This window comes from Dermacentor variabilis, chromosome 11 (assembly GCF_050947875.1).
Source record: "Dermacentor variabilis isolate Ectoservices chromosome 11, ASM5094787v1, whole genome shotgun sequence".
Classification (NCBI taxonomy): Eukaryota; Metazoa; Arthropoda; class Arachnida; order Ixodida; family Ixodidae; genus Dermacentor; species Dermacentor variabilis.
This window is the reverse complement of record NC_134578.1, coordinates 126245293-126271831: the sequence shown is the minus strand read 5'-3', so window position 1 is coordinate 126271831 and position 26539 is coordinate 126245293. Positions and strand designations below refer to the sequence as shown.

General features: G+C 46.7%; 1 non-coding gene and 1 pseudogene across 1 annotated transcript; both read right to left on the bottom strand.

Moving 5' to 3' along the window:
• Window positions 1–22673: 22673 nt before the first annotated feature.
• Window positions 22674–22819, bottom strand: LOC142565202 (5.8S ribosomal RNA; annotated as a pseudogene).
• Window positions 22820–23921: 1102 nt separating this feature from the next.
• LOC142565158 (small subunit ribosomal RNA) lies at window positions 23922–25735 on the bottom strand. The gene has a single exon (XR_012824842.1). It is a non-coding gene; the product is annotated as a small subunit ribosomal RNA (ribosomal RNA).
• Window positions 25736–26539: the final 804 nt, after the last annotated feature.

Genomic DNA, 26539 nt, shown 5'->3' with positions numbered 1-26539 from the left:
GTGCGGACCAGTACGAACGTCGCCGCCTTTGCGTGATCCAAATTAGCCTGAATAAATTTTAGATTATGGCTCGTGGGCATGGAAAAGTCGTACGGAAGTGGGACGGCTAACAATATGGATTGTAAAGTCCAACGCCCCTACCAATGACGCGCGCCCACACATCCCCGCATCCACGAATCCACGCCCCACCGCATGCGACCGCGCCATCTGCGCGCACCCCACCACTGGACCCGATTCCTGTTGCGAGGGCCCGCAGCGCCCCAACCCCAAGAGGGGAACGCCGCGGGCCCCACTCCACCTAATTGCCATAGTCCGTACGCGCTTTTAACCGTGCGACCCGCTCAGCCCGCGTCGGGCAACGAATATCACCCGCCGGGTGGCCTGCCGAGTCCCTGCCCGTCGTCCTACACGCCGCACAGGCCACCGCCGCATCGCCCATGCGCACAGTACAAGTGTCAGCCAGGTGGTTACAGGCGCACTTTGTACATGTCGCCTTAGACGCGTCGTCTTTGACGGGGCAGAAGCGGCGCGTGTGCCCATACGACGCGCAGAACGTGCATAACGAGACATGAAGATCTTCAACTGCACGGGCGGCAGTCCACCCGACACAAATTCTATCTTTTTGCAAGACTTTACGGAAGTCTGCCGGGTTGACCTCTACGATGTGTGTCATATTGCCGCTACGTTCCTGAAATGAGACTAAAACTTTACTTGCGGCAATATCCAAATCAAATCCGGGATTGCGGGCGTTAATTGCCTCAATGAGGTTTGTGGAGGAAATTTCAGGGTCAACTCCCGTGAACTTTATGTGTGGTTTCCTTTTCTCCGGGATACGCATAGTCATTGCTGTTCGCGTGATCGGACTACCATTGATTGCCGTTTGTAAACGAGCAAGGGTAGTAGGCTCTTGAGCGATAACCGTGACTCCAAGACGAGTCTCGCGCAGAGTTAATTCCCCGAGGCCAGCACTACGAGGGTCTATATTAGCTTTGAGCAGGCGTAGGACATCCTTAGCAGGAGAGGTGGTTGGACTCACCGGAGTCAAAAATGCCACGTGGCCCTGCACCCATTGTCGAGAGGTCGTGACACTTGATGTAGTCCCGGGACAGTCAGACGTCCCCAAGGCATGTCCAGGTCCCGGCGCCCCCGCCGACGAAGCCGGGCAATCGGCTCGGCCGGTCACCGCCGCGGCGTACGAGCGGCCGGGTCCCGGCATACCCGCAACGGCCGCCTGGATCCGGGATTCCATGGCCTCCTGCCTGGCTTGGGCGAGCTGCCGGCGAAGTTCCTGAATCTCGCCATCTCTCTGTGCCGCCGCTGCCTGAAAATCTGCACAGTTCTTGATAATGGCATGCAACTCCGTAATAATTTGAGCTCGAACCAAATTAGTGATTTTGGTCTTGTCATCGAAAAGGATTTCTTCCACACGCTTCTGATGCGATGCAATCGCATCCCACTTCTCTGTTAACCTGAAATCGGTAGTCGGGTTGATCGGGTTTACTGTTAAATTAGCTGGAAGCGGGGCCCCGGTACTATTGTCGTTACCTAAGTCGACAACCGCTGGCGCTCCTCGCAGTACTGCGACCCCCTGGCCGACCATATTTATTAGCTCATCACCATCTTGTGAGAAAACACTCGTTCCCGAGCCCGGCGAGCTACCGACACTCTGTGGCCTGGTATCTCGGGGCGATCCCCCGTGTATCTGTTTCAGCCGCGACATGGGCTCATACCCGCCTGGGGGCAGCCATATTGGCTTCCCCGCCTACGGCCGGGAAAGGCGGGCCAAAAAGAAAGGTAAATAATCGGTTTAATCCCGCTCCCGCGCGTCCACTAGGTTCCCTGGGTGTTCCGATAATGCTCACAATAGGCGAATAAGTCGTAGCGCGAAAAATACTCACGGTATCGGCGAAAACTCGGAGCCCGAAGCGGCCAGCCAAGCAGGCACTTGCACGAGCGCTCGTGCAAGTGCAAGTACCGCCCCAGTCAAACTCCCCGCCTGACACTGTCCTCGGAACAGGTCGCGCAGGCCCGACCGGCACCGCCCCGAAGGGAGACCGGGGGCCCATCGCTTGGCGCTAGAAGCGTGGACAACTCAATGGTCCGCTTCCCGCTCCACCGAGTAAGTAAAGAAACGATGAGAGTAGTGGTATTTCACTGGCGGCCACGAGGACCCCGCCGAAACGAGGCCGTATCCCGTGACCTCCCACTTATGCTACACCTCTCATGTCTCTTCACAGAGTCAGACTAGAGTCAAGCTCAACAGGGTCTTCTTTCCACGCTGATTTTGCCAAGCCCGTTCCCTTGGCTGTGGTTTCGCTAGATAGTAGATAGGGACATAAAGGTTTTGTTGGGCAATAAAAATTAATAAAAGTAAAATAATTAAAATAGGAAACTAAGCCCTGTCTGCTGCACCAAAGTATTGCAGGCTGCCAAATTAGAAAAATAAATGAAAATGACGTGGTCAAATAATTTTGTAAAAAAAATGTGGGGGGGGGGGGGAGTCTACCACCAGTGGAACCAAAGCCAAGCGAACGGTTGCGGGATTTATTGAAATTATGCATTAACACAATACATAGTACCAATAGTGTCTGTCTTGACTTACATCGGTTTCTTTTGTTTCGTAATATTGCATGCGTACTTATCAATGTTTATTTCGGTCTTGTCTTTTCTTGACTACAATGTTTTCTTTCTTTTTTTTCCGTCTTCACTTGCTGGTGTCCTCTTGTCTTGCCAGTTGTCTTCTGTCTGTCTCACCCGCCGTGGTTGCTCAGTGGCTATGGTGTTGGGCTGCTGAGCACGAGGTCGCGGGTTCGAATCCCGGCCACGGCGGCCGCATTCCGATGGGGGCGAAATGCGAAAATACCCGTGTGCTTAGATTTAGGCGCACGTTAAAGAACCCCAGGTGGTCAAAATTTCCGGAGTCCTCCACTACGGCGTGCCTCATAATCAGAAAGTGGTTTTGGCACGTAAAACCCCAAATATTAAAAGTCTGTCTGTCTTCTATCTTCCTGGCGTCTTCTTTCCAGGCTGGAATACAATCTTTTTTTTTCCTCTACCGGTTTCCACAGCCTGCAGAAGCCCAGATTGCTTTTACTGCCTTAGGTAAATGACACCGATTGTAAAGCCTACCAGAACTAATTCCTTCTCCGCCTCTTTTCCTTCATTCGAGTCTGTAAATGTCTGATTTTATGTTGGCTCGTCTTTTCTTTTTAAACAAAGTGTTTTTTCGTTCGTTTGTATTTTTTTTATTTATTTAAATGATATACTTGCATATATGTACATACACCCACATACACACATACACATATATATATACATATATACATATATATATACATATACACATGCACATATACATATACTCACATATATATATTTTGTGTATCTTTCATCTTTCTTACGTACTTTATTTATTTTCTCGGTTGTTGAATAGCGACCTACTAGTTTAAATGTTATAGTATGCATTATAATTCTATAATGATTGAGAAGGTCAGACTCTGGAGGAGATTGATTCGGTTCTTCTAGCACACTGCAATATGGAGTATGCACACTCCCGCCCAAAGGGTTAGTTCTGGCCCTGTGATTTTACATCCCCCCATCAGTTTGATAGACCACTGAGAGAAGGCAGTTTGAACTATTTGCGTTCATTTTCTGACAGTATCCAACATGTTTATATAGGATGTTTTTAGTTTCTGTGAGCCCCTCTTTACTCAGATGGTAGCCGTAGCCGTCTTACCGTTTCAATCGAGGACTCAACAGTTGTTATTTATCTGACTCCGGTGTTAACCAACGCCGTCATACCGAAACATGCAGTTGAAGTTTTCCTGCTTCGGTGCTAGCGTTGGTCGTCATACCGATCGTGTCAGATATGCTTTTGCTTTTTGTTTCTTTTCAAAACTGTTCATATGATATTTTTGATTCCTGTAGATGCCTTTACTTCGGTGGTGGCCGCAGCCGTCTTACCGTTTTAACCTTTCACAGTTTGTTGGAACTATTCGGTGGTAGCCAAGCCGTCGTACCGAGTTGGGGAACTCAATCTGTTGATATCATTCTTCGGTGATAGCTTGGCCGTCATACCGAAAAAGTCAGGTGATAATTTCATTTTTCTTGTACTGCCTAAAAGATTGGTCTGGGGTATGATTATTTATGGGGATAAGAGGTTGATTTTATATTGAACATGAAAATGTCCTTTTGGACTTTTATTGGGTTTCATCGATGCATGTGCTAAGAGTTGCTAGTCTGTTTTATTTTCTTGATTGTTTGTTTCTTAACCAATGATATATCTGTTTTATTTATTTATTTACTTTCACAAACTAAACAAAGCAGAATTTTTTTTCTCTAGACTCTGCTATTTACCTCTTCTACCATCTGCTCCAAAATTGCAAGTGCCTCCCCATCCTTTAGAATTTCGATTTTTTTCTTACTGTATTCATGTCCAAATTTCATTTTCAATTTATGGCTGTAATTCCTAGTTATTTCGCAATTTTCTAAATAATGTACGAAGGAGTCCGCCTCTTCTCCGCAAGTACATATCCTATGTTGCCTGATTCTGAACCTCTGGAGGTAATGTGGAAACCGGCCATGGCCTGTCATGAATTGTGAACTATTATGATTGGCCAAGAATAAGGTTGGAATTTCAGTATGTCTTTTATGTATTGTATGTCTTTTCTATGTCTCCATTTTTATATAATATTCGTCGATTCGTCATTACAGCTCTCATTAATTTTATTAAGTTATTTGGACATTCGTTTTCTTCTAAGTATTTTAAAGTTTCATTTTTATCGATAGTATTAAATGCATCTTTAATATCAATTGATATTATTAATGCTACTTCTTTGTCTAAAATGGCTTGATCTAACTTTTTCTTGATATTTTCTAATGATTGTGTTCTTGATGTTGAATGTTTAAAACCACATTGGTTTATAAGGAATAGTCCTTTCTTGTTTAGAAAATAGTATAGGCGGTCTTTAAGTAGCTTCTGTAGAATCTTGCCAAATATTGAATTTATTGCTATCGGTCGAAAATCTGACGGAGTAGGTTGGTTTTTCTTTTTTGGAATATTATTTTCGATATTTTCCAATTTGTTGGAAAGTGCCCTGTCTTCAAACAGCTATTGAAGATGTTTACAAAGAATGTGTTCGTGTTTTGATAAATTGAATAATTTCGGTTGTTAAATTATCTGGTCCTGGAGAAACATCTTTCTTCAAGTTTCTAACAACCAATGCTACCTCCTGTTAAGTAAATTCCACATCGTCATCCTGGTTGTTATTTATTTCGACCACTTGGGCGTTTGACGGTTCTATCTCTTTTTCCATTGATATTGCATATAAGTTGTTTAAAATATACTTAACTGTTTCACTTAAAGAGTTGGTTGTTGTCTTATCATCTTTTTCCATACTTTTTATTATTACTGGCTGTTTGATTTGATTCCTTGCAATTTTGTAACCTATGTTGAATGGGTTTTTCGTTATTTTTGATAAAAAGTCGTCCGAATTTTTATTTTTTGCAGTTGCTATATTTTCTACATATGCTTGGTGTTCCTTGTAATATTGGTCTTTAAAAATTTCTCTTATTTCTCCTCTACTTTTTATATCGTCTTTTCATTGCTCTTACTTTTTTTCCTTTGTATCTCCAACTCCATGTTCCACCAACTCTTTCCTTGTTTTTTCTCTTTCGTTATACGTTTCTCGTATTTTTTGTACAATTCTTCAAGGGTGGCATAAAATTTATTTATTATTTCTTCAATGTCTTCTGGATTTTGAAGGCATTGTGATTCTTTTTCCCAGTTAATTTTGATTAGGTCAGTAATTGCTTTTTGTTTCCCAGTTTTAGTTAATTTGTACACTGCTGATGTTAACTCTTCAAATATTTCTATTCTTATTAGCTTATGATCACTATATGATGGGTCTTTTAGAACTTTCCAAATTTTGTTCATTACATAGATTGTTCGAGATGATAGACAAATCTATCCAAGTTTTCCCATTCTTTGTTTTAAATGTGGGATCACTATCTTTATCATTTAATAATGTTAAGTTATTCCTTATAATAAATTCTGTTACACTTTCTCCTTTTTTATCTAGAATATCACCTCCCCAAATCTGGCTCTTAGCATTAAAATCTCCTGCTATTATTATATTTTTTGTTCGAGCTTTTTGAATAATGTTATCAATGTTAATTAATAGTCTCTCGATGTTACTTTTAGGTGGGGAATAACAATTAATTATTAATATTTCTTTATTTTTGAATTTTACTACTACTGCTATTAGCTCTTCTATTCGCAAAGGAAAGATGTTCATCATGTTAGAATGAATTATTATACTTGTTTTTGGATTTTCACTATGTGCTAGTATTCTATCTTTTATTGGGAAAGGGATTATTTTTCCTTTTAAATGATACGGTTCTTGTACCAATGAGATATGATGCTATTTTTTTTTGTTGTAGAATATTAAGATTCTGATTTGCTTTAAATGCTCGCCCTAAGTTAATTTGTATTATCTAAGTTTATTGTTAGGATTTTGCTTGTGATTAGTCATTTTATTTAACTAATAGAGAAAATGTACTTTAAAGGTAGTTTAGGTTTGACTGGGTATTTTATACTCGCGTTAGTAGTAGCTGGCTGATAATTTTCCCGCGTTCTTGCTCTACCCTTTTTTATATGTAGGGCAGTTACGCGACATCATAGAGTGGCCTGCCTGCTCGGCAAGTCCCTCCTCTGCAATGCAAACACAACATTCGTACTCACCGCTTCTACACTCACAGTAATGATGCCTTCCACCACATTCTGTACATTTAGCTGTCTTCGCTTGACACCATTGTTGAGCGTGGACGTAGTTGGCTCAATAGGTGCATCTTGGGGCGAAAGTATTATCGAAAAGTGGACATCTGTTCCATCCAATGTTGATGCGACTTCTGCCTTTCAATTGCTCCCATGGTTGCAATTGCATTTACATTATGGCTGTCTTGCCCTGTTTGCCTTTCCAAGTCCTAGTCACCTTTAATTCTTCCTCGGTACACTGAAGACCATTTTGCTCAATAAGTTTCTTTACTATTTCTTCATTTTCCTGTTCCTCATCAATTCCAACAGCCTTCATTTTCCCATTTTTTTTTCGGTTGTTTAGTGCCAAGTTTGGTACCCAACTCTGGATCGTTTGTGATGCAGTTTTTCAATCTGTCAAGTCCTGTTTTTGAGGAAGACATGATCACCATTCCTTCTTTTCCCGGTCGCATTTCGGGTTCCTGCACTCCCAACTCATGTGGGTCGACCTTTTTGATGAGTTTTCCTATCTCATCTTTGTTCAACATGTCTGATTTTATGATCAGTGCCAACTTGGGTTTTTTTTATTGTCTTTGGTGCCTTCGTCAAAGAACTCAGGCATTTCTACGCTCTGTCCCCCTGCTTTGTTTTGGCCTGTCACCACTGTTGAGTAGGTTGGCCTTTCAGTCTGTTGATTCTGTTGAGTTTCAATTGCTCCGTGGAGTCTTGCCACTTCGTGTGTGGCATCCAGTGTCAGACTTTTTAGCTTTGTAAAGTCTGTCCGAAGCTTGTCAAGTAGTATTTCTTTTTCTTCTACGTCTGTTGCCAGCACCAGCAGAGTTTTCATAAACGACCTGTCTATTTTGGACAGTTTTTTCAATGTCTGGCTCAAACATGTAGATTCGGTTGTTGTCTCTTGATCATGCATTTCCTCATCTTGCCTGGACTCTACTGTGTTCTGTGATCGCTGTTGTGCCGGTTGTGTTTCATTGACCATCTTTGTCCCTGTTTATTGCAGTTGCATTTCCACTGTCGGCTTCTTTCCTGGTGGCCGTTGCATGAATTGTTTCCTCCCACGAGTCGGGGATGTCCTCCTCGGAAGTCCAGTCATCCTCAAAATTATTGGAGTTGTCTCCCAGAGCTTCCATGGTGTCTGGAGCTTTCTTCTTTAAGTTCTGCAGTGTCATTGATTTCGGAGTGTTTTCATTCACTTTTATTTTCGTGCCTCCTACTCCTGGCTGTGCTTTCGATCCAAAGTTGGCTTGTTTCTCTTTGCTCTCCCGGCTTTCGGAGTGTCCACCTGAACCGGGTGTTCTTATTTGGTTATTTTCGTCGCTCTTCTTTTTCCCCATTTCTTTGGCAGTGAGTTTGCTATTTATCTTTTCGAGATGCTCACGCTGTGAGTTGCACTCAGGTCACTGTCTGCGATTTATTTGAGTTCTTCGTTGCTCAACTCGTTTCTTTTTCCGGATTGCCCCTTTGAAAATTGGGATGCCTCACTGCAACGTTTTCTTGTTGCTTATTGTTCCATCATGTGCTTTCAGTTTGATGTAAGTGCACTCATAAAATGTGCACAATTGCCCCTTTGCAAAATTGGGATGCTTCACTGTAATGCGAAAAGTCTATGAAATGCACAGCTTTCTTAAATATAGGTTGTCCTTGCTCTAGTGCCTTCTGCTCCTTGGCAAACCGTGGATGTCTCACCGCATGGTTCTTGAGGTTGTCCGTGCCCTACGGGTATCTAAGTTTTGGCTCCTTGCCCACACTCTTAGTACACTGGGATTCCCAACATGGCAGCCCACACAAAGGGTGGAAAATACGCAAAGTTTGCATGCAAATTCCAGCAATTCAACAATCAATACGTGCAAACTGATACTTGGGAATTGTTACTGGGTGTCTAATGAATACGTTTGTATAAATATTTTTTGTCTATTGCACTTTGTAAGGGCGGATGGGAAATGATTTCTTTTCTCTGTGATACGGTGCTTGAATTAGCCTCGGTTTGTTTACATAAGTTTAACAAAGAAAATATGCAAATTGCTTAAATATTCACCCAAACTATTGTTGCATTTATGGAGTTTACCCTGTAAGGAAGCCGTAGGTGAAATTCTAGGTCTCCCTGTTGGGTATTTATCAAGATGGGAACGGATCAAATACGCTTATTTCCTGCACACGGCAATTGCCTATATGAGCCCCCACACGTGGGAATTATAAACTTCAAATAATTAACAAAATATGGTGCCAATCTTTATAATTTGGTATGCTTGTGCTCCTGGGATGTTCGCGAAACTATTTCAATAGTTTATAATGATGTACAAGAGGATTTACTCACGTTTTTCGGCGAAAAAGCAGGAGCCTTGTGCACGCGGGTCCGCTCGCCTGGCCCCCTGGTGGTAGAACTAGTAGGAGATAGGGACATATATTATTTGGGAGCTGAAAGAGAAATATAAAAGAAAGGTGCTCCGGCCTGTACCACTAAGTATAACAGGCTTAAACCGATAGTAAAAGAAATGATGGGAGTATATGCCAAGAGGAATTTATTAAAAAAAAAAGAAGAGAAAAAAAGGGGGGAGAACTACCACCAGGCAAAACCAGAACCAGGGAACGGACGGCAAAGCGGGATTTATTGAGTGAATACAGTTATTACAGTGCTATTTTAAGTCTTGGTCTTGACTTACAAATGTGATGGTTTCGAAATTGTGTGGTCACTAGTGGTTGGGCTTGTATAGCGTAGCTTTTTCATAGGTTATGATGGCACCTGGGTCTTTAGGTGAGTCTTGGTTGAGTTGGCTGGGTCTTCTCTTGTGAAGATCTGGAATGGAAGAACTAGGCAGAAATAATTAGTAAATTGAGAAACACCTTAAAGGTGATAGGGAAGAAGACGAGAAAAAGGTAATGAATGTGATTTTTTTTATAAGGCTTAACATTGTCGTCGGGAGGGGAAACCCCACCTCGTTTGGTCAGTGGCCCTTCGACAAGTAGTCAAGCCTTGTTGTTTTTTTTTTCTTTTTTTTTCCTTTTTTTCCATCGACTGTGAGATGGACGTTGGTTTTTTTAATGGGATTGGAATGGGTGATGGGGTCAGACCGATGTGGAATGGAAACGCATTCCACAGGTGACCCCGCCCCCAGTCCAGGTTAAAGCTACCTCCATTCTTTTCTTTTTTGATGTTTGTCGTTCGAAGGAGCGGACGTACGAAGGTCGTTGGTATGTCCTTGCTGGGTGACGTTCCTGCCATGCGTAACTGTAAGAGCGTGGTCGGTGCAAGCACCGTGTCTTCAGAACGTATGAGTTGTTTGTTGCCTTTCCTGGTATTCTTCTAGGTGCATAAAAAGCGGAGGCTGTAAGGCCATGTGCTTAGCTCGACGGAGCATAGCTGTGGAGATGATCGCCGTTTGGATGGTGGGGGTAGGCATGCCTCCGTTATTTTGGTGGCAGAGTGCGTGTTGAGCGCACTAGGTTTTAGGGTAGTTGAGGGTACAGACAGTCGCCCCTGGGGCGGTGCCGGTTGGCATGGGTCTGTCCCCTTGGTGTCAGAGTCGAGTTGAGTGCCCCAGTTTCTAGAGATAGTTGGGGGTTTCGACTGCACGTAGTGCTGTAGCGGAATTAGGTTGATATTGAATAAACGTCAATATCCGCTGACTGTCAAGGTGGTTGGTCCTTGTAGAAGTTCTGGACTTGAGAAGGTTTTCTTTTTTTTCCGGCTTCTTCATTGTTGTTCTTCTGCTTTTGTCTTGTTTATATTCTTTTTTTTTAGAATGGAGGTAGGGGTAAGTTAAAGTCCACCGCACATGCGAAAAAATGTTTTTTTCACTAAGATACAAGGTGTTCGTTTATGTGTTTTATCATTTCTTCAATTATCTTTATAGAGCTCGGATTTTTTATTATTTCTGGTTCTGATATGACAATATTAGGATAGGTTTTGTAGAGTTCTTTACGATAGTCTTCTGTCTTATTGCAGTCTGTTAGATAGTGATTAAGGGAAGTGGCTTCTTTACCACATTTGCATTTGTAGTTGTCAGTTATCTTGAATTTATTAAGATAAAAGGGAAATCTTCCATGCTGTGTTAATGCCTGTGATAAGTAATAATTTGCGGGAAAATATGGTGGTATTAGATTTGTGTTTTTTATCCAGTCGTGGAGAACTGTTTTGGCTGGATCGTTTTGCCATGTTTCGTTCCAGGTATTATAAGTTTGTTTCTTTAATTGTGACTTAATGATTTGGTGATGGGTAAATGTATAGTCCCGCCTGTTGTGGACGCTTGGTTAGCTAGTTCATCTGCCAGTTCATTACCTAAAATTCCCGAATGTCCTTTGACGTGATTTATTCTAATATCATGTTTGTCCAAATTAGCTTTCATTTGTATTTTTATTTGCTGTATTAAAGGGTTGCAGTTTGTAGGGTTTTTTATCCCTGTTAGGCAGGATTGACTGTCTGTATTTATCTGTATTCGTTCTTTATGTTGCCAGTGTATGGTGTATTTTAATGCCTTTATTATTGCTAATGCTTCAGCTTGAAACTTGGAACAATGACTTGGGAATGAATATTGTTGTTGATGTATTACTTTGTTTTGTCTGCCTAAGTGAATAAATGCGGAGCCGACTTTGTCGCCAGCTTTTGATCCGTCCGTGTAGATTTGATTGTTGATTTTAGTATCGGTGTTCTTGTTGAACTAATTACGATTCTTTGTGCTGGGTGTATTGACCTTATGTCGTATTTGTTGGCTATTTCGTTTTTACTGTATGTTTTCCCTTCCCATTTCAATGTGTCCTGATTGTTTAGTATGTTATACATTTTTATTTCTCTTTCTAGAGTTAGCTTTATTGGTGGGACATTTGCTATGATTGGTAAGAGTTTGTTTGGTGTAATACGGAATGCTTTTGTTACGTGGATTAAGGCAAGTCTTTGGATACCTTGCAGTTTGCGAGAGATGTGTGAATGGTTACTAAACCATGCGGGTGCTGCGTAAGCTATTACTCTTTCGGAAGCTCTAACATATATATCTTTTAATTGTTTGGAAGACATTCCCCAGTTTGTTCCTGTGAACTTATTTAAACTAGTTGTCAGTTTATTTGTTTTTGTTTAATTTCCTCTAAATGCGGAAGAAATGTTAACTTGTGGTCAAATGTAACTCCTAATATTTTAAGTTGCTTAGAGTATTTAATATTTTCTTGATTTAGTTTGATTATGGGAGGGCGTTTTTCGTATTTTTTACCTACGATCATGAATTTTGATTTTGTGATGTTGAATGCTACTTTTGAAAGTGACCAGTTACTGATTATTTCTAATGCTTGGTTTGAGGTTTCCTCTAATGCTTTGCGTGTAGTTGCTTTGATTGTTAAGATGATGTCGTCTGCAAAAGCTTCGATGTTAGCGTTAGGTGGAAAGGTTGTGGTGAGGTCTGAAATTGTTAAGTTCCATAATAAAGGACTTAATGGAGAGCCTTGTGGGGATCCTTTCGATAAGAGTTTTGATACAGTGAAGGAGTCTGTTTTGTATGTTACCGACCTGTTTGTAAGGATATCTAAAGTAAGGATCTTTAGATTATTAGGGCAATTTACTTCGCTCAGGTAGTTATTGATAATTTGGTGTTGTATTTGGTTGAACGCATTTTTGATGTCTAGTGATATTATGAGTGAAGTTTCTTTGTTGTTTGATTTAATGTGATCCTTTATGTTTATTAATGCTTGTGTTGTGGAGGTGTTGTGAACGAACCCACATTGATTACTAAGGAAATGACCATGTTTGTATAGAAAATGATAGATCCTGTCGTTTAGTAGCTTTTCAAGTATTTTTCAAAATATTGAGTTGATGGCAATTGGTCTGTAATGGTTCGGTTTAGGGTTGCTATTGTCCAGTTTTTTTTTGGAATAAGAATTATGTTCGAGTTTTTCCACACTTCGGGGAAGTGCCCTAGAGAGAGGCAGGCGTTAAATATTTTGAGAAAGAAGTGTTTGTGTTGTAAGTACAGTGTTTCTATAAATGACGTTGACAAATTATCAGGACCAGGTGTAACGTCTTTCCTTAGTTGACTGACTACAGTATCAACTTCTAGTTCAGAGAATAATGTGTCGTTGTTGTTTGTGGAAACGTGTTCATTTGAAATGTCGGCGTGGTCATTTTGATTGTTTGTTCTTTCTTTAAGATTAGTGGTGGGGAATAGTGTGGTCGATAGTGAATTGAATTGATTCTTGCATTGTGGTGGTTTGGGTGTTGTCATTTTTCCTCATTGCTGGAATGATTGTTTTGGTTTTGAGCTTGTTTGCTGCTATTTTGTATGGGAGAGACAATGGGTTGCTCTTAGATATTTTTCCACAGAATTCTCGCCATGAGTTACTTCTTGTGTTGGAAACGTTTTGTTGATATTTACTAAGGCTTTCTATATATATGTGTTTGTAATGATCTCTGATTTCATCCCTAGCATTTTGATATCTTCTTTTTTGGGCTCTCACCTTATTGCTTTCTATTTCCAATTTTGGTGTCCACCACTTATGAGAGCCCTGATGTGTGGAATTGATATATTTCGAGTGTTGTTCTTTAAGATTTAGGATTTTCGAATAAAAGTGAGCGATAACATTGTCGAGTCTAGTTCTGGTGTTTATCTGTTCTATTGATGTTTCAATCAACTAAGGGTCGGATTTAAGTATTTGTAGGATTTTAAATTCCCCGTTTTGAGTTAATCTTTTCGATCGGGTGGTTTCCTGATTGACTATCTCGTATGATATGTATTTGTGATCGCTATTGTTAATTTCATCTAATATTTGCCAATGTCTTATGTGTTCAGTAAGTTGTGGTGTAGTTAAAGTAAGGTCGATCCAACTTCTCCCATTGGCCGTTTCGAATGTCGGAGGGGAATGCCGCGAATTGATGATTCGTAAACTATGAGTAGTGATAAACTCTAATAACAGATCGCCTCTAGCAGTGGATTGCAACCTTCCCCAAGCTGGGTTTGAGGAATTAAAGTCTTCCACTACTAAGATGTTTTCTTGTTGGATTATTAATGGATCTAATGCCGTTAAGATTCTTTCGATATCTTTTGGGGGAGCATAAACATTTATGACTTTGAATTCGTACTTTGCCCATGTTAGTGTGACGTAAATAATTGTGGGTGTGATGTGAATTGGGAAGATTTGGATGTCGGGGTTGTGTATGATTATTGCAGTTTTCGGAGTGTTGGGACTTGATATTATACGGTGTTTAATAGGAAAACCCATGATTTATTTTTATATGTGTAGGGCTCTTGGACTATTGAAATGTCATGTTGTGATATGTGTTGTTGTATATTGAGGGCTTCGTTTGCCATTGCAGAATGTGCTAGATTGGATTGAAGGATTTTTAAAGAGGCCATTTTTAGAACTTGTTTCGGGAGTGGTGATTTACCAATGTGCCTTTCCTTAAGGACTTTTTGTAATTAGCGTTTACGAGTCCCATTGGAACTCCAGGCGAGATCGCCATTCTTTTGCCATTGGGCATTCTTTGTCCTCCATTGAGTGCGTGTATGCTTCTTTACCCTCCCTATGACATGCCGGGCAGTATTCGTCTTCTGACCGGCACTGTTCTGGTGGGTGATTCCTTGCGCAATAAATGCAAGATCTCACGTTGCTCCTGCAATATTTTTCCGGATGCCCAAATCTAGCACAATATCTACAGATTACTGGGTGGTGGTTGTCATAGAGAGCTACCTCGAGCCAGCCAATGTTGAGGGAATCTTGGTTTTTAAGTTGCTTCCAAATGTTTACTCTTGTCTTGATGACTGTGATGCGATTTTCCTTCGTGTTCACATACTGTGTTATCACCTCGATGTCGGAGGGATTTCCTTTGAGCTGATTTTGGGCAATTATTTTTTGGGGAATGTCCTGTTTTTGTGTTCCCTGATCAATCCCTACAATCTTGAAGCAAGGTTTCTTAGGGGTTGCGACGTGAATTGCAATGCTGGGGGCTTCAGGAAGCCGCTTTATCTCTTCTTGGATGTCTTACATTGCTCTTTTGTTTGTCGAAGTGATTTGAACTCGAGGACCTTGTGTTTTGATTTGAGCGTTTGTGAGGTTGAACGAGGCGGGATCGATGTTTTTTCTTACGATCTCCATGATTTGTTTTGGAGTGAGCGCATCTTGCGGGCTTGACAGCAGAATCGACGACTCACTTTCGGTGTCGATATTCCGGGTGCCTCCAGCGGAGTGATGATTACCTACCACTTGTGAGTAGGTTGGAGTGTCGGAAGAGCGCTGGGCTCTGTCTTTGAGTAGTTCAAGTTCCGTGCTGATGGCCTCTTTTTGTAATGCGAAATCAAAAAGAAGAGTTTTGACTTCATGAAATGCTTTCATTAGCTCAGCGCATGTATCTGCTTTTGCTCCGTCATTTTTTGCTTCCATGAAGGCCTTGTAGAAAGTTGTTTCGTTGACATGAATGTTAGTTGTTACTTCCCTTGTTTTCATTGTCGATGCCTCGGTGGAATCGCGGTTTGCGTGAATGCTACCGCATTGTTTACACTGCCTTTGGGATGCTTCGTCCGGCTAGTTGCCGTTAGCTTTATTGGTGACTGTACTGTCGAAGGTTTCTTCTTCCGACTCCGAAGGAAGTGAGGACATTTTCTTGGCTTTCCTGTAATGGTGTTTTCCTGCATACACTGTCTGCTCGTCTTCGCCTTCGTTTGTGTCTTCTTCAGTGGAGTCCCAGTCTTGCTGTTCACCCCATGAGTCTTGTGAGAAGTTGGGACTGGGGGGAGGGGTTCCAGAGGTTTTCTGCTTGGCGTCTTTCAGGAAGTGCGATTTGTTCAGGAGTTTCTTGGGGATGGACTGTGATGCCACTTTGTAAGGGTCTTCCTTGTTATTGTTGGAGCTTTGGGATTCTCCGGTGTTTCTACCGTGAGGCTTAGTCAGTTGTGAGGTCTTTGTTTTCGATGACTTCCCCATTTTCTTTTTTTCCGTGGAGTTTTTCACTGGTGGGAGAATTTTTTTTCCAATTTCCCCTGTGAAGGTGGCTTTGCCACCATAAGGAAGCAGTTGTCTGTGCTTTGAAGGGGTGCACTATATGGTGATTCTCTTCATTTTGGTTGACGGAGCCAAGAGCGCATTATAGGGGTTCCGTGTTCAAAAAATGGCTGCCCCCATAAGTGCTGACTGGGCGCTTTGGGAATGATTGAGAAAATGCAAATTATCGATCTTAAAATGGCTGAATCGCTAAACTAATTGACGGATACGTTGCCCTGGGTGTCGGTGAGCATGCTGGTTAGGTGATTACCTGTTTATTGAAGGTGATTGGGGCGGATGGGATAGGATTGTCGAGCCATGTGTTCGGGTTATGTGGAATGGCCTGTTTGAAAGGGGGTTTCTAATTTGTGAAAATACGGCTAATTAAAGATGGTAGGATTAAACTATTGATGGGGTTAGTTAGGCGGATGTTTAGAGGTTGTATTTCGGTAGTTGTTGTTTAGGATTGGAGTGAAATTGCTGAGATGGGAAAGGATTATAAATGGAAGTTTTCTGCTGTTGTAAGGTGAACCGTGGAGGTTCCACATGGCAGTGATTAAATCTGAGATAGTTTAACGATTATTGATGTTACAATGATGATTTGTGTATCCTCTGATTGCTAGAACATTCACGAACAATTTCTAATCATTGAAAAGTTGATATCAAATAGTTGACTTGCCGTTTTTGATTATCTTTGAGGAGCCGGGCGCACCCTGGTCCGGTCGGTTGGCTCCCTAGTCGCAGTAGTAGTAGACAGTGGGAATCTCGTTAATGCATTTATGCGCGTCACTAATTAGATGACGACGCATTTGGCTAGTTACAAAACTTACCCTGTTTCAACAGAGTTAAGAAAATGTCCCCAAGAAGCCCCCCTGTTTTTCGGGTCTTGACGTCCGTATTTGGGTAGGCCGAGGCCTTTCCTATATTAGACTCAGTACCCTTATACGTGACGCCAAGTAGCCTAAGCTTAAGTGACGCCTCGTGTGGTTCTTTTTAACGCGATAGCGTTAAGGAGCTCGTGTCGCAGAAAATCCGGTGTCGTCGGCGTCGGTGTCGGCGTCCGCGGCGTTGGCCGTGAGCGATAAATCACGGCAGGCACTTCATAAATAAAAAGCAACTTCCAAGATGGGCTGGGTGGGAATCGAACCAGGGTCTCCGGAGTGTGAGACGGACACGTTACCACTGCGCCACGAGATAGATGCTTCAAAACGGTACAAAAGCGCCTCTAGTGAACGCGGTGTTGCCTTAGAAACTAGCTGTTTCTAAGGCTCAGGCGTGCGTCGCTTGCTCAGGCGCACATTTCGTTGTCGCGCCGAACGCTGCGTTGCTCGACGCTCACCATATGCTCCGCATATGCCCCGCTCACCATATGCTCCACCATATGCCCCGCATCGGACGCTCACCGCGTCCGATGCGGGGCGCGTAGTCGCTGCGCCGTAGCCCATTGTCTTACACCCCTTGGCGGGTCGACGGGAACGCTGTCGTGTTCCACTCTTGAAGGCGAAGCTTAAGCGTCCTCCAATTTTTGTGTTATGTACTGGGGTAAGCAATTAGGGAAAGTTAGGATTATTTATCGACACTGTGTATATAAAGAAAATGCAGAACTGAAAAAGACAATAAAGGTTAGCGAACTAGTGTTGCAAATCGACTCAAAACAATTATGCTCCCTAGCAAAGTTCGCACAGACAGCCAACCCACGTCCCTTTTTGACTCATTGCCCGGCCCTTACCGTTTCCCAGCAAAGCATGGATCTGGCTCCGAAAGCCATGCCATAAATGCCCACTGTCTTATCCGGAAAGATCTCTCGCAACGCCGCATATTCCCTTTTCTTGGAGGCACACATTCGGAGAAGTATGTCTTCACTGACGTCCCAGGTGACGGCGAAGTCCACGATTGTCACCTGGTTACCATCTTCAACTACAAGGTCGGGTCTTAGGCGAACGTTGTCTTTTGTTACCAGGAGTCTTTCCGTTTGAACGTTTGCTCGAGGGTTGCGCTCTTTTACAATCCGAACTACCTTCTTAGTGATAAAGTTGTGACGTGCAACTCTAAGTAGGTGGACAGTGCGGCATTCCTGGAGAATGTGAAAGGTCGTTTCTGGTTGCATCTGCGACACAGACGCGAACTTGGGTCCGTGGCGTGCCTGTTAAGACAAAGTTCGGGTAGGAAATGTATTTGTACGCAGACGCAATGCCTTGATGCGATCTCCATCTTTGAGTTGTTTTGAATCGTAGGCCAACCAGGAGTTTCCAATGACTTCGCCTTGTGGGCAAACAAGTCTTGGTTGCTGTATTTCGCCATCTGCTTTTTACACCAAACCGCAGAGCCTCTCTTCAAAGCGGCTTTAACTTCGGCAGCATCTGTAATCTCAGTGGATGTTTCGAAGATCTGTGCTATGCGTTGTCTCCAAGCGGACAATACTTCCCTAAAGAGTTCATCTACAAACTCGTCAGCAAGACGAACTAGACGGCACAGTGCCTTATATTGTGTGATTAAGGCAACTCTTTGAAGTTGCAGCATCCCCAATCCGCCACTCCGAGTAGGCATCCATATGTGACTGTTTGGGAAGGCCTGAGGTAGATGTAGTGGCGTCTTTACTTCTTTCGCAATTCTCCTATCAAGGCGCCCAGCCTCTGCCTGCACCTGTAGTGAATTCGAAGCCCCGTACAAATACTCATAGTTACTCCCGCCGTTCACCCGCGCTTTTTTGAATTTCTTCACGTTGACATTCAGAGCACTGGGCAGAAATCACATTGCGTCAGCACCGTCAACGTCCCTCGCAATGCTTTGTTTTAATTAGACAGTCGGATTCCCCCGGTCTGCGCCAGTTCTGAGTTGGCTGTTTTCTGCTGGCCGAAGCAAGAACCTCAGGCGCGAAGCCCGCGGAAAATGCACAGCTGTGGCTTTCCACAGGAAGATCCCGACGCTGGTCCGGGCTCGGCCGCACCGCTTTTTACGGCGGTGAGCCTCGCCCAGTCCCGGTGCAGTGCCGTTCCAGCTTGTGGACCCCAGCCCGAACGACTCAGCCCTCAGAGCCAATCCTTTTCCCAAGGTTACGGACCCATTTTGCCGACTTCCCTTACCTACATTGGTCTATCGACTAGAGGCTGTTCACCTCGGAGACCTGCTACGGATGTGGGTACGGTCCAGCACGAAAATCACACTCCCTCACTCAGATTTTCAAGGGCCGACAGGAGCGCACCGGACCGCGCAAGAACCTCACTGCTCTACGGAGCCACCGTCCCTGTCTCGGGGTGAATCCATTCCAGGGACTCGATCTCCTTACTGAGAAAACTCTTCCCGGGGCTCCCATCGGCGTCTCCGAGCTGGTTTGCATTGCCGCACTGGGTCCCAAAGGACGGATCTCCGTAGCCGGGTTCGGGACTGTTAACTCGATTCCCTTTTGGTTGCAGCGGGGCGTCTCCAATTCACAGACTGAGCTGCACAAACGCGTCCCCTTCTGAAAGGATTTCTCCTTTCCCTAAGGACCGACTGACCCATGTTCAACTGCTGTTCACATGGAACCCTTCTCCACGTCAGTCCTCAAGGTTCTCACTTGAGTATTTGCTACTACCACCAAGATCTGCACCAGCGGCGGCTCCAGGCGGGCTCACGCCCGACACCTTCAACGCCCACCGCTGCGGCCCTCCTACTCGTCGCGGCTTAGCACCCCCACATTTCGTGATTTCTGCCGGCGACGGCCGGGGATAGGCGCGACGCTAGAGAGCCATCCATTTCCGGAGCTAGTTGCTTCGGCAGGTGAGTTGTTACACACTCCATAGTGGATTGCAACTACCATGGCCACCGTCCTGCTGTCTTAAGCAACCAACACCCTTCATGGGTTCTCCTGAGCGTCCCGACTCGGGCGCCTTACCCCGGCGTTTGGTTCATCCCACAGTGTCAGTCCTGCTTACCAAAAGTGGCCCACTTGGCACTCCCATCACAGCGGGAAGACTCAACCCAGAAGGCTTCCCGTACACCCATTGAAAGTTTGAGAATAGGTTGAGGACGTTTCGACCCCAATGCCTCTAATCATTCGCTTTACCAGGTGTGACTGCTCTCCCATCGAGCGCCAGCTATCCTGTGGAAAACTTCGGAGGGAACCAGCTACTAGATGGTTCGATTGGTCTTTCGCCCCTATACCCAGGTCGGACGATCGATTTGCACGTCCGAATCGCTTCGGACCTCCACCAGAGTTTCCTCTGGCCTCGTCCTGCCCGGGCATACTTCACCATCTTTCGGGTGCCAACGTGTGCGCTCTTGCTGCGCCCCGGCGACGAGTGAGCGCCTGGGACGGGCCGTTGCTGCTCCCTTTTTCGGACCTATGTGCGGTCCGGGATCGCAACGCAGCCCGCAAGGGGCCTTCACGTTTGTTTACTTGTTTATTGTTTATTTCTTCATTTCCTCAAAGGTCTCTGTTGAGACATTACATGAGGGAGTGCGGAGTTAGTGACAAAGAGATACTACAAATTACAAAGAGATATTTCCGATGAGTCGCTTGAATGCAAGTGGGTCGATGATAGTGGCAACTTCGGCGGGCAGGCCATTCCAGTCTCGTGTTGTGCGCAGAAAGAATGATTGCTGAAAAGTAACGGTATGGGCTTGTGGGGGATATACTGTATTAGAGTGACTGGTGCGGGCAATGCGATGTGCTCTTTTTATGCACGGGTTGTCAAAAGGCAAGGAATGAAAGAATTTATGAAAAAGATTAAGACGGGTTATTCTACGGCGTGAGGCTAGAGAGGGTAGGTTTATTTGGGCTTTTAGTGCCGAGATGCTTGTATTGTATGAATAGGTTGACAGGATAAATCGTGTCGCGCGGTTCTGAACCGACACGAATGCTTTAATAAGGTTATTGTGGTGGGGGTTTTTGGTCATTGCGCCATTGGGTTTCGAGAGACCCATTGACTCGCGCACATGTTAGACTCCTTGGTCCGTGTTTCAAGACGGGTCGAGTGGGTTACCGACGTACTCGCCGCCAACCACGATAGCGCCTCCGCGGGAGAATCGCCCCGCTCGCAGCGGCTTCTCGCCGGCCAACCCGCCGCCACGGGACCAACCCGGACGACAGGAGACGACAAGCTTGCCCAGCGGGTTCTCTGCTCCGTTTCCGGAGGGCGTCATCATTCGGGCATCCCGACAGCCGGGAGAAGCCCGTGAGGCCTTGAGGGGGTGACGAACTTCTCGTGCACGGCGAGATATAACTCCCGCGAGCCGTCCCTGAAGGGACGGGCAGGTCACCTCCATAGCCGGACTCAAAGTCGTACTTTTCCCATTGACCCGCGTCCCTCGCGGCGTTCTACCGGCGGTGGGAAGTGCGCACCCTGGAGACCGCGTCTGCGTGCCAGCAGCCGGAACCGCCCCCCGAAGGGGGCCGTTTACCCGACGCCGCCGGCTCCGCGGTCTTCCGGAGACTGAATCCCACCGCTTTCGAGCTTCGAGGGCCCACCCGTTTTACTCTAAGCGGTTTCATGTACTTTTGAACTCTCTCTTCAAAGTTCTTTTCAACATTTTCTCATGGTACTTGTGAACTATCGGCCTCTCTGTCGTATTTAGCCTTAGATGGAATTTACCACCCACTTAGGGCTGCACTCTCAAGCAACCCGAATCACGGGATGCTTCATCCCGGGCACGCAACAGTGGAGACGAGCCTGGCACCCACTCTGGGACAAGCCCCTGTCACGGGGACTTGCACCGTCGCAAACACCCGAGAAGGTCGCCTCCCATACAACACATTTCCCGACCGCCTGCAAGGAAGGGGGGTTCGGTGCTGGGCTCGGTCCCGTTTCGCTCGCAGCTACTCGGGGAATCCCTGTTGGTTTCTTTTCCTCCGCTTAGTGATATGCTTAAATTCAGCGGGTTGTCTCGCCTGATCTGAGGTCGACAACGGATACATCGCTTTCGCACATTCCGGCACGACCGAGTACGACGCCCTGCCACGTCCTTGCGGACGAGGCTGCCAGGCGGCACAACGCCTGCGCGCATGCGTCATACGAGCGATATGCTGAAAAGGACTCGACACGTTCGAAAACTCAGCGCCAACCGAGTACGACGCCCTACCACGTCCTTCGCCCAACACGGAGCTACTTATAGACGAGGCTGGCAGGCGGTGAACCGCCTGCACGCGTGCGGCGCACGAGCAGTTGCGTAATAAGCGACCGTGTCTGAAGCCCAAACACCACCGAGACAAAGATTGCCTTAGCAGCGCGCCGCTTCAGCAAGCACCGCAGGGACGACTAAAACCTGGCGGGGGGCATCGTCTCGTGTAGCGTCGCCCCGGCCCCAACTGGAGTGGCCCAGTCTTTAGGGGATAGAGACTGCGAAGCACTTGGACCGACGGCGGACTACGACGGAACGCGTCAGCTCGGCCAACACTCTCGAAGGAAACATTTTCCGTTTCGCGGCAATTCTGCGCCGTGACGTGCTCTTCTCGCTCGCAGACGGCGCTATCGCGTCGAACCGCTTTCGGGGGCCACCCTTCTCCTCCCCGCTCCTCGCAAGAATCTGCCGATTCCCATTCCTGCGACGAAGCCCGGAAGGGGCGCCCACACAGTTGCGGTTACACGAACGAGCGACCAGCTCTGGAGCTCGACGTGCTCCGAAGGCAAACAACGCAAATTGGGATCGCTTCCGACTCTCTCGCAAACGTGCGCGCTACATGGCAACCGACGTTCGCAGCTCGTGCTTGGACCGCTCTTTCCCTGCAGGTATCCGACTCCATCCTGCGGCGTCTTGCTAGAGTCGCGCACTCGTCACGCTCCAGTAGATTATAATGCCTCGTTTCCGTCTCTTCGAAGATTTGACACAACGGCTCGCCACCGTCTCCTTCTCGTGAGGTCGCTGGCGCGTGGCATTAGCGCTCAACGTACTGTCCATGATGCCGACGCGGTCAAAACGAGTCGACGGACGCACGTTCCCTGTGCGCTGAAGGCTCTCTTGATATGTGATCCGACCCTCAGACAGACGAAGTCAAGGTAAGACCCAAGGGTGCAATGTTCGTTCAAAGGATCAATGCTCAGTGTGTCCTGCAATTCACACCAAGTCTCGCAGCTGGCTGCGTTCTTCATCGACCCGAGTGATCCACCGCTTAGGGTCGTGAAAAATAGTTTGTTCAATTCAGTACAGTACAACCAGGGTTTCAGGCAGGTGGCGTCTCCCTGTGTGTGGTTTCGAAGAGCGCCTTTCGGCGTGCGCTCTTTCGGCGTGCGTACTCGCGCAGCTCTCCAAAACCACTCGGCCAGTGCCAGGGAGGGCTCTCGGCGCCGGAGCCACAACAAGTCTACTTGAGGCGGAAGACGAAGCCAGCAAGGGCTTGGCCGCAAGTGCGTCCGAATCCGGGACTACGGTCCCTCGTCTGTCCGTACTTTTCCTCTTTCGACGTGCGTCGCCTTCCCAAAGCGCACAAGTCCGCTAACCGCAGAACGCTTCCGACTTAGCAAAGCCGCCTTTCCCTCGGTACTTCTTAGCAACGCCGCCTTTCCTTTGGCGGCGGGCATAGCCTGCAGACGTCGTCGCATTGAACCGCGATCTCGACACCTCGCGTGTCACGAGCAGGAGCCGAGCAGGTGCCGCGGAGGACGGGAGAGCGCTTTAGGCCACGGTTCCTTCCGTACTTGGCAGCCGCACCCTCATACCGCCAGTTCCATGACCGACCGAGCGCCACACCGTTCCTTTAGTACTTGGGCAGTAACAAAGTCGGGTCGTTACTCCATACTCGCCACAGGAAGCGACCGGCAGCCGCCAGCCTTTTCAGACTCGGCAGCGTTTGCCGTGGAGGACGGGAGTGCGCTCGCACCACGGTTCCGTGTGTACTAAGCGGCAGCAGTTCTCGACCGTCTGTTCTTTGACCGACCGCACGCTTCGGCGTTCCCCTCGTACTGGGCAAAGCAGCAGGTAGGGTCGTCTTCTCCCCTTCCGTGCAAGAGCGCCGAGGCGGACAGAAAGCCCACCCAGTGGGCGTTAATCCGTTTCTACCCGTGGGCGCGGCCAAGCCAACGGTCCAAGGTTGCAGCCTGCGTCCACTGGGCGCAACAAATTTGGCACGGGGCGCCCCTCAAAATTCAGGCAGTCCCCGGCATGTTCGGGTATAGCCGTCCCCGCGTCCAAGCGGGGCCAGCGGCGGAAAGCGTCGGGCGCAGCGAGCTGCTTCACGCACACGGGGTAGAAACAATGGCGCTCGTCACCCTTGACAATCCGATAATGATCCTTCCGCAGGTTCACCTACGGAAACCTTGTTACGACTTTTACTTGCTCTAAAAGATCAAGTTTGGTCATCTTTTCAACAGACCGGCGCAACCGAAAGGCCGCGCCGGACATCGGTGCGAAGACCTCACTAAATCATTCAATCGGTAGTAGCGACGGGCGGTGTGTACAAAGGGCAGAGACGTAATCAACGCGAGCTTAAGACTCGCGCTTACTGGGAATTGCTCGTTCAAGGGGAACAATTGCAAGCCCCTATCCCAATCACGAAAGAAGTTCCACGGGTTACCCAGTCTTTTCAGACAGCGATAAAGACACGCTGCTTCCTTCAGTGTAGCGCGCGTGCGGCCCCGGACATCTAGGGCATCACAGACCTGTTATTGCTCTCTTTCGTGCGCCTAGGAGCCGCTTGTCCCTCTAAGAAGGTTGTAAGGTGCTGGGAACCCCGCACCTATTTAATAGGCTAGAGTCTCGTTCGTTATCGGAATTAACCAGACAAATCGCTGCACCAACTAAGAACGGCCATGCACCACCATCCACCGAATCAAGAAAGAGCTCTTAATCTGTCAATCCTCTCAGTGTCCGGGCCGGGTAAGCTTTCCCGTGTTGAGTCAAATTAAGCCGCAGGCTCCACTCCTGGTGGTGTCCTTGTGTCAATTCCTTTAAGTTTCAGCTTTGCAACCATACTTCCCGCGGAACCCAAACACTTTGGTTTCCCGGAAGCTGCCCGCCGAGACATTTGAGTAACTCAGGCGGAGCGCTGGTTGGCATCGTTTATGGTCAGAACTAGGGCGGTATCTGGTCGCCTTCGAACCTCTGACTTTCGTTCTTGATCAAAGAAAACATTCTTGGCAAATGCTTTCGCAGTAGTTCGTCTTGCGACGGTCCAAGAATTTCACCTCTAGCGCCGCAATACGAATGCCCCCGTCTGTCCCTCTTAATCATTACCTCGTATTCCAAAAACCAACAGAACAGAAACGAGGTCTTGTTCTAGTATTCCATGCAAGTTTATTCAGGCGACACGCCTGCGTTGAGCACTCTAATTTTTTCAAAGTAAAAGCATCGGCCTTCTCGAGGCACACAATGAAGTGCACCAAGAAAGGACCGGCATGATGTTCAGTCCGAGCCGTCGGATCGCATACATGCACTACTCGTCTGGAACTAAGATCCAACTACGAGCTTTTTAACCGCAGTAGCTTTAGTATACCCTATTGGAGCTGGAATTACCGCGGCTGCTGGCACCAGACTTGCCCTCCAATTGATCCTCATTAAAGGATTTAGAGTGTACCCATTTCAATTACGGGGCCTCAAAAGAGTCCCGTATTGTTATTTTTCGTCACTACCTCCCCGTGCCGGGAGTGGGTAATTTGCGCGCCTGCTGCCTTCCTTGGATGTGGTAGCCGTTTCTCATGCTCCCTCTCCGTAATCGAACCCTGATTCTCCGTTATCCGTAACAACCATGGTAAGTAAGTAACCTACCATCGAAAGTTGATAAGGCAGACACTTGAAAGAAACGTCGCCGGCTCGTGGCCATGCGATCAGCGCAAAATTATCCAGAGTCACCACACACTACGGGCTGAAACCCGATCGATCTTGGTCTAATAAAAGCACCCGTCGTCCAAAGGGCTTCAGGCTCACTGTATGTATTAGCTCTAGAATTACCACAGTTATCAAAGTAGGAAGAAACGATCTAAGGAACCATGACTTATTTAATGAGCCAATCGCGGTTTCGCCTTATTTCGGCATGTACTTAGACATGCATGGCTTAATCTTTGAGACAAGCATATGATTACTGGCAGGATCAACCAGGTAATCGTTCAACTGCGCGTCCAGCCTTTGAAGCAGGCCGGACGCCGTTTTTGCAATGCCGAGGCCACCTTCAGGCGCCCCAACACCCTTCGTTCTCGCAAAGTGTAGCATTGTCCACAGTCTGAGACGACGGCGTTCGAGCTCGATCGCTACGGCGCCCTCCCCGCAGGGCCGGGTATCGCCACGCGGCAAGAAGCACGCAACATTCTCGATAGACTGGTTGTGTCAACTCGATCGCGGCTTGCGGTTTCTCTCGAGCCCGCAGCTTTGGTGGAAACGACCGACACTTGCAACGTAGCCGAGACGGCAAAGCCGCCATGTGACGGGTCACGCCCGCGCCTTCGGCGCTTTCGTATTTGACTCGTCCGAGGACGATGGGGAACACACCTCGATATCGTGGAAAAAGCGTCGTCCGACAACCAGCCCCTAAAGCATCAAGCGGGTGAGGCTACAGAAGTCAGCTGTGGGATCCACGGGAGCGATACCGGGGACACGCTTGACGGGCACGAAGCCCCGCCGCACATCAAATACCCAGGTCGCTTTGGGGGCGACTGCTCTCTGGGACCCCCATATAATAGCAGCGATAAGTACCCAAAGCTCCATGGTGCCGTACTCGTGCCAATCTCGAAGAACGTGGTTTCGGACTTTCTCTCTTCGAGCGCTCGCAGCGATGTCGAGGCGATCGCCGACGTCTGCACGGTTCCCGGTGAGCTACAATGCAGCATAAAGCCCCTGAAACTTCGTAATGTAGTGCCACTCTCCTCCTCCGCCTTCACTCCTCCTCGTATTTCCTCTCTTTCACGCTCC